Here is a 7,857-nt window from a genome sequence, read left to right as displayed (position 1 = left end):
TATTTATGGAAAGTTATATTCTACCTACATGGGGTCTGTGAGCCTGGCGCCAATCGAAATGGGACAGACAACAGGCTGGGCTGGGAGGGTAGCAGTCTGCTGCGCGGGGAGCTCGTGACTTGGGGCACGGCCAGACGTGGGCTTGTGTTAATAAGCTGAGATTCGGACAAAGGGGCAGATCTCTCTCTCTCTCTCTCTCTCTCTCTCTCACACACACACACACACACACACACACACACACACACACACACACTCCAAACAAAACCTTTGCTGCCAAGTCAACCCTGACTCCCAGAGACGCTAGAGAATGGAGTAAAACCGACGCATGGGGCTCCCCAGGCTCCCATCATCACAGAAGCAAATGGCCACAGCTTCTTTTGAGCCGAGCAGCTGGTGGGTTCGAACCGCGGACCTTCTGATTAGCAGCCAAAGGATTTGTACCATATACAGTCTATGTTGTTGTCAGGGACTGTCTAGCCAGGTGCTACTCCTAGGGACACCCTCTGTACAACAGAACAAAACACTGCCCTGGCCGGCGCCCTCCTCACCATGCTTGAGACCACCAAGGAAGCCACGGTGCCAGTCCATCTTGTCCAAGCCCTTCCTCTACCTCACCAAGTCTGGTGTCCTTCTCCGGGGACTGGTCTCTCCTGACAGCACGTCCAAAGTACGTGAGACAAAGTCTCACCTCCATCCTTGCCTCTAAGGAGCACTCTGGCTGGGATTCTTCTTCCAAGATACAGTCCATACGGCCTGACTTATAGTCCGTGTCAATCCATCTTTGTACAAACAGGTAAAGGAAGAGAAAGCTCAAAAACAAACCAAATTCACAGCCAATCCTGATTCATGGGCTGCTTAAAAAACACCTTACTGAGTTGATGCTGACCCCTGGTGCCTCTCTCAGGGGAGTCGAAAGCCCATCTTGCTCCAAAGGAGTGGCTGCTGGTTTTGAGCTGCTGGCCTTCAGGGTCACGGTTCAAAGTGTAACCACTGAGCCCCCAGGGGTCCCCAAGCCCCCAGAATCTCCCGCTTCTCTGAACAGCTGTGGAAGACCAACAGCTTGAAAAAGCCACCTGGCTTTAAGCCAAGCTCAAGGTCACAAAAGCTGAAAGCTGGGGCCGTGCCTGCCTGCCTGCCTCTGGTCTGTTGGCCACCACAGGCCTGTGCTCCCTGCCCTCATTCCTAGATCCTCCAGCCCTGGGCCTGTGCATCCCTTCCCATGCCAGCCCCACTGCAGCTTCTCCCTTGTCCAAGGGCAGGTGAGGGACTCATATCTCTGGCTGCTTGGATCAGTAGCTGCCATCCCCTTTGAGGCTAGAGGGACAAGAGGCCAAGGGGCTGTTCCTCTTAATCAGCATGAGTAAGTGCCCAGTTCACCCAGGGTGGCCCAGGGGCACACCTAGGGGTCAGCGTAATCCTTATAGTACCCACTTTCATGCTTAGGCAGGCACTGGTTTGGACACTAACTTATACTACCTCCCTGCTATCAAGCAATGCCCCTTCCTATAAACCAGGTGGGGCCCGGACACACACTCGTTTCTCAGCTCTGGCCACTGCCTGAGCTGCCCTCTAGGAGCCTAGTCCAGGCCTCTTCAGACCTAAGACCTCCCTGACCACCCAGCTGAGTCCGGAGCCCTTAGCTTTATCTTCCATAAGCAACCTTTCTCTTCTCCAGAGAGCTTAGCTCGGGAGTCATGTAATTGTGTGTTCATTCCTGTAAATATCTGATTACTCACACCTCCATTCCAGACATTCTCACTCAAAACAACAACAACCACAAACTGACTGCCATCGAGTTGATTCCGACTCATAGCGACTCTATCGGACAGGGTAGAACTGCCCGTGAGTTTCCAAGACTGTAACTCTTTATAGATGTAGAAAGTCCTGTCTTCCTCCTGCAGAGCAGACTGGTGGTTTCCAACCGTTGGCCTTTCTTTAAGCCCCAGGAAAGCAGGGGCCCTTGTCTGTTACTGCTTACCAGGGCAGCCCCTATTACCTGCAGACAATAGTCCATTTGGCCTCATACTGACCCTGCAGGACAGAGTGGAAATGCTGTCACCTTTAGGGAAGCAGCCTGCTGCCTCTTTCTCCCATGAAGCGGCTGGTGGGGTTGAACCCACAACCATTTGGTTAGCAGCCGAGGGCTTAACACACCACCAGGGATTCTTATCCAGATAATACCCAAACCCAAAGCCAAACGCCAGCTCCTGGAGATGCGACAGGACAGGGTGGAACTGCCCCTGCGAGTTTCTGAGACTGTCACTCTTCATGGGAGTAGAAAGTCCTCTGGCACCAGAGCAGCTGGTGGTTTCGAACTCTGGACCTTTCAGCTCACAACCCAGTACATAGCCACTACACCACCAGGGCTCCTGTGCAGATGACAGATGATTGATAAACAGCAGCATCCCCAGGGCAGCAATGTCCTCTGAAGGAAAACACATCCGGGCGAGCAGACAGGCAGGGATGGGGGTGGCCGGGCCTGGCCTCTCTAAGGAAGGGGACATTTGAGTTGAATTCAACATGCAGTGGGGAGGGGGACATACAAGTGTGGGGGTGGGGGTGCCAAGAGGGGGAACAGCACGTGCAGTGACCCCACCTAGGTGATGGGGGTGTGATGGGACACCACTAATTACCTTGGGTGCCTTCAGACGTCTCTGTGCCAAGGCTGCTAAGCCCTGATCTGGAGCCAGCGTAGTAATTATGATTATAGTGGTGAGATGAGTGAGTGCATGTGTGTGTGTGTGTGTGTGTGTGTGCATGTGTGCTGGAGTGTGCGCGTTTGCACGTGTGTGTGTGTGTGTGCAACTTTGCATGTGTGTAAAAGAGCGAGGGTCTGTCTCTCTTTGTATGCTCTCCTGGCTCAGTATGTTAACAAATCAGTGTCCCGGGATTGCTTATGCAGCCATGCATACCTTTATTCTCAAAGGGCACGATCGGTTTGCTCAAGCCAGGCTGCCGGCATCGCGCAGATGTTTTAGAACAGGGAGCCTGATGCCCTGGAATTCTGAAATGTGATGAAAATTGTATGTAGCTGAAAAAACGCCTGCAGTCGGCTGGGCTCGAAGCCAGGGATCAGCTCCATCTCGGAACTCCCAGGCTTGGACATGCTAGGTGACTGCTCCTTCCTGCCTGGCTCTCACCCACACGGTGGGTGGAAATGGCCGTGTTCGCGCTGTTCAGCTGAGACTAGGTCAGGGGCTGGGGCTCTGGAGGGTAGGAAGGAGCCTAACATGAATGGATCCTGTCTAGAAAAGGAGCCCCCGCACCCCTGACCTGCAGCAGCACAGGGCCTCAGGGAGCACACGTGCAAGCCGCAGCACCCACTGCAGAGCACCCATCCTGAAGTGTGGGCTCCCCTCTGCTCTGTGGGTCTCCGCACGTGCCCACAAGTACATGTGTATGTGTGCAAACGCACACATCACCTTCCCCCTGCAAACACAAGGCCAAGTTCGCAAGGATCCAGCTATTCCAAAAGAGTTCTGTTTCTGCCCCTTGGTTGGCGGGTGTCCAAGCATGATCCTGAGTTCTAGAAGTTACATCCGGGCAGAACGATGGCCAGTTCTGGACAAGACGGAGCCCACTATCTGCTGGGGACACCAGGCAAAAGTTGGGGCCGCAGCAGGAGAGGGGGTGTTGTCCAGGGCTCCCCCAAATTGGCCTCCAGCTGTCCTCCCCTTAGGAGGAGTCCCCTGGAAACAGGGAGGCCAGTTCGGAGACTCTCACAACTCCCTCCTTCATACCCACCCACGCCCACTGCCGGGACTTTTCTTTTAAGGCTTGACTTTTCTTTCTTTTTAATCATTTTATTGGGAGCTCTTACAACTCTTATCACCATCCATCCATCCATGCATCCATCCATCCATGCATCCATCCGTCCATCGTGTCAAGCACATTTGTACATTTGTTGCCATCATCTTTCTCAAAACATTTTCTTTCTATTTGAGCCCTTGGTATTAGCTCCTCATTTCCCCCTCGGCTTGGCTTTTCTTAAAGCAAAGTTCAAACTGTTAAAATTGAGGAAACAGAACATGTTAGCACTTTATCTAAACCACGAGCAAGGAAACTTCGCACCAAGGGCCCCGGCGGCACAGTGGCTGAGGTGCTGGGCCCCAAGTCCGTGATGGAGACCCACCAGGCTGCCGCGCCCGGGGAGGAAAGCGGTGGTGGGTGGTCCGCTCCCATGCAGCTTCATAGCCTGGAAAACCCTGGGAAGCAGCTCTACTCTGTCCCAAGGGGCTGCCGCGAGCCGGAATCAATGAATGACACCCCACAACCCCCCCAAACAGCGCATCATAAAGTTAAAGTCCTCTTTGCGTTCCTCCCCTCCCTTCTGCCGTTGCCTCTCCCTAGAGGCAGCAATGCATGCTTTTCTGCGATTTTACGGATCAATAACCTGGATGCCAACACACGTGCTTTAATGTACTTGTGTTTTACCGACATGCATAGTTTGAACGTTAGGTCTTTTGAGACCGGGCCGTGTTAGGTTGCTCTTAACGGTGGACGACGATTAGATTTGGATACAGACCCCTTTCCTGTTTGCCCGATCTTCCACCGGTGGGCATTTACACGGGTTTCAGTCTTTCACTGTCACCGGTGGCCAGTGAGACCAGGGAGGTGCCCACGTCAGTCTGCTGATGGACCACGGAGCAGAAACCTCGGGCAGTCTCCTGGGCTGGGAAGAGTGAGTTTTCTGGTTCCCACATCTAATCACGCCCTTCCCCTGCTCAGCACTCCTCTATGGCTCCCTGCTACCCGAAGGAGAAACGCCATACTCCTTTGCAGACAAGGACGTGGTCTGCGTCCTGCCCCTGCCCAGAGAGTCCCCCCTTGAACCCCTGACCCCTGAGCACACATTCTCCGTTTGCCTCTTCTGCTGAGGGTGCCTGGAGCACCCTTCTCTCACTGCTGTGGCCCGGAACAGCCTCTCCATCCTCAACTCTCACCTCACACGCTGCGTGTTCTGCAGAAGCCTGACTCCCAGGCAGTGCACACGCCACGTGACCTTGGCTGCCTCTCCGCTCGACCCTGAGCCTAGGGATGGGGATGGCAGGGCCCCCGGCTGGTCCTCGCCGGTCGCCCCAGGGCCTTTGCACAGAGCTCTGCCGTGGTCCGAGAGAGCAGCTGTCGAGAGGCCCGTGTTTGGCAGGCGGAGACCTGAGGCAGCAGCAAGGAAAAGCCCGGCTTCCTTCCAGCTCAGCAGCAGGTTAGGGCTCTCACCCGACTTTCCCAAAAGCTCGCCTTCCGTTCAGGCTCCTCTACAGCTTTGCTGGAAGCCCGCGGCTGTCCTTGCTGGGGTTGGGTGGGGGCAGGGGAGCCTCCCACGAAACCAAGCCCACAGTTGTTGACCCAGGACATGATCAAGTGCCCAAATTATAGCCAACCCTATCACTTGGCCAACCATGTGGTGTTGCGATGTTAGGTTATTTCCATGTCTGAAGAAAACAGCTCAGCTCGGACTAAAGAAATAAATGATATCATTTTTTCATTCAGGCAACCAGATTCCTGGGTACAAAAAGGCTCCCTGGGGAGGGCCGCTGCCGGGACCGCGGGACAGGGTGGCTCCTCTGAGGCTATTTACATCTGCCAGCTTCTCTAATCTCTTGCTTTCCTTCCTTGGCCTGCTTCCTTCCCTTCTCGCAGTGGCTGGCCAGGAGCCACAGCCCCACGTATGTGCTGGGGGGTGGGCGTGAAGGACGGGGCAGGCGGGGTGGCTTTGTGGGTTTGTGTGTGTGTGTATGATCTCCTTTTTTTTTAGCAGCCAGCCTTAATTTAAGATAATGATTTCATTTGCCAGTGATCGCTATTTGTAGGGACTTAATTTTCTCCATGGCAGTCTGGCTAAGAGAAGACGAGTCAGAAAGGGCATGTTTTCTGGAAGTGTCTGCAGGGCACCAGAGCGTGTCTTCCGGGGCGGCTGTCCCTCTGGAGGTAGAAGTGACCCTGGGATCTTGTGCACCAGTCAGACTGGCTCTGGAAAATGCCATCAAGGCCCCGGGGTCGCCAGGGCCACCAAAACGCATTCGGTCGGACACGTTTTGCCAAAAGGGCCCAGCTCCAGCACAGTCAGCTCCCACCTCCCTCCAGCCCCAGCCCCTGCCCCGCCCTCTCGGCCCTGGCCCGCATCCTCCACCCCTGCCTCTTTTAGTTCTTCGAAAGCACCAGGCCCTTTCCCACCGGACTGACGTTGATGACCGTTCTGTTCCTTCCTCCTAAACACTCTTCCCACCCTTCCCATCTCACCTCCAAGGCCAACCCTCTAGAGGCCTTTCCTGACCGCCCCACCTGAAACAGGACCCCACCCCCTCTCTTGGTCCTTATAGCTCACCTTGTCTGCTCAATGGTAAGTTCTATTAGGCAGCCACTGGGCTGGCTTACAGCCACTGGGTCCTGCAAACAGCTGGTTCACAAGCTGATATACTGAAAGGCTGGCAGCTTGATTCTGCCCAGGGGCAAAAAGGTTTGGCCGTCTGTCTTGTTGTCCGGTGCTGCCCGGTCTGTTCTGACTCACAGCCACGCCCCCTCACCCTCCACTGCACAGCAGAACGAAACACTGTCCGGTCGAAACACTGTCCGGTCCCACAGCAACATCACAACTGCTATGTTCGACTCCACTGTGGCAGGTGCTGTGTCAATCCATCTTACCAAGGGGCTTCTTTGTCCATGCCCCTCCACTTCACTAGCATGACATCCTTTCCCAAGGACTGGTCTCTCCGGATAACAGTCTCGCCATCCTGGCATCTAAGGGGCATTCTGGCTGTATTCATGACAGATTTGTCTGTTCTTCCGGAAGTGCATGACACGTTCACGATTCTTCACCAGCACCTCCGTTTGAAGCCATCAACGCTTCTTCAGCCTCCTCTCAGCGCCTCTCCCCCTCCCCTGCATCCACCCTACGTGTGTCCACCTGCCTTCTGTCCATCTAACTGGTGTTTCTTGGTTTCTTCATTTCTCCCGAATGCCACCACCCTGACTCAACCGTCCTCTCACCTGCCCACGCCTCTAGTGGCCTGGCCTCTGGGCCTGCCTCCTCCAAGCCCACCTTCACCAACAGCCCGTGCTGACCCTGATCCTCCGCGGCCCAGCACACCCTGTGGCCTCGGGATGGAGGCTCACCTCCGCTAGACCCTGGGGCTGGCCCACTAGACCCTTCCCCGCTCTCCAGCCTCTTCCCCAGCAACCTCCATGGCAGCCGCGCTGGGCACCTCTCAGTTCCTCCAACGTTTGTCAGCTGGGTCCCTTTTCCCGTCACCTACTCCCTCCTGCTTCTCCCCGGGGCCTCGGTTTCCTCCTGGAAGCCCCCCAGAGCCTCTGGCCTGGTTAGTGCTCTGCAGGATTAAAGGGGGAAGAAAAGACAGTGGGGACCAAGAGGTACAGCGCTGAAGGGTAGAGCCCTGCCCCAGGCCGGGCCTGGACACCGAGGGCCAAGGACAGCACAGCCCCAAGAAAGTCACCCGGAGCACTCCTTTCCTGAGACCCAGAGAAGCCCCTGAAGTCCTCTGGGCTGGGAGGCCCTGAGTGGCAGGAAGGTGGGCCCAGACTTACAGGAGGGGACAGCCGCCGCCTAAGAACCAAGGACCACCGGGGCAGGAAGCCAATTCTTCCCCAACACATCAGTGAGGGGGAAGATGATGTTCTGAGCACGGAGGGTCTGTGGGTAAAGTCAGCCTCTGCCTTCCTTAGGGGAACAGCCGAGACAGGAGCCATGGCAGGCTGGCTCCACAGAGCTGGGCCTGGCCAAACTCCACATCCGAATCCTTAACCCGCAAAGAACGCTGGCCTGAGCTCTGCCGCACCAGGAGAGATTTCACGGGAGAAGGAGTGGACTCTCGGCCCGCCCCATCTCCTGAGACAGACCGA

This window comes from Echinops telfairi, unplaced genomic scaffold (genome assembly GCF_000313985.2).
Source record: "Echinops telfairi isolate 266 unplaced genomic scaffold, ASM31398v2 ScPeMD7_7458;HRSCAF=8496, whole genome shotgun sequence".
NCBI lineage: Eukaryota > Metazoa > Chordata > Mammalia > Afrosoricida > Tenrecidae > Echinops > Echinops telfairi.
Note: the sequence above shows the minus strand (reverse complement) of the source record.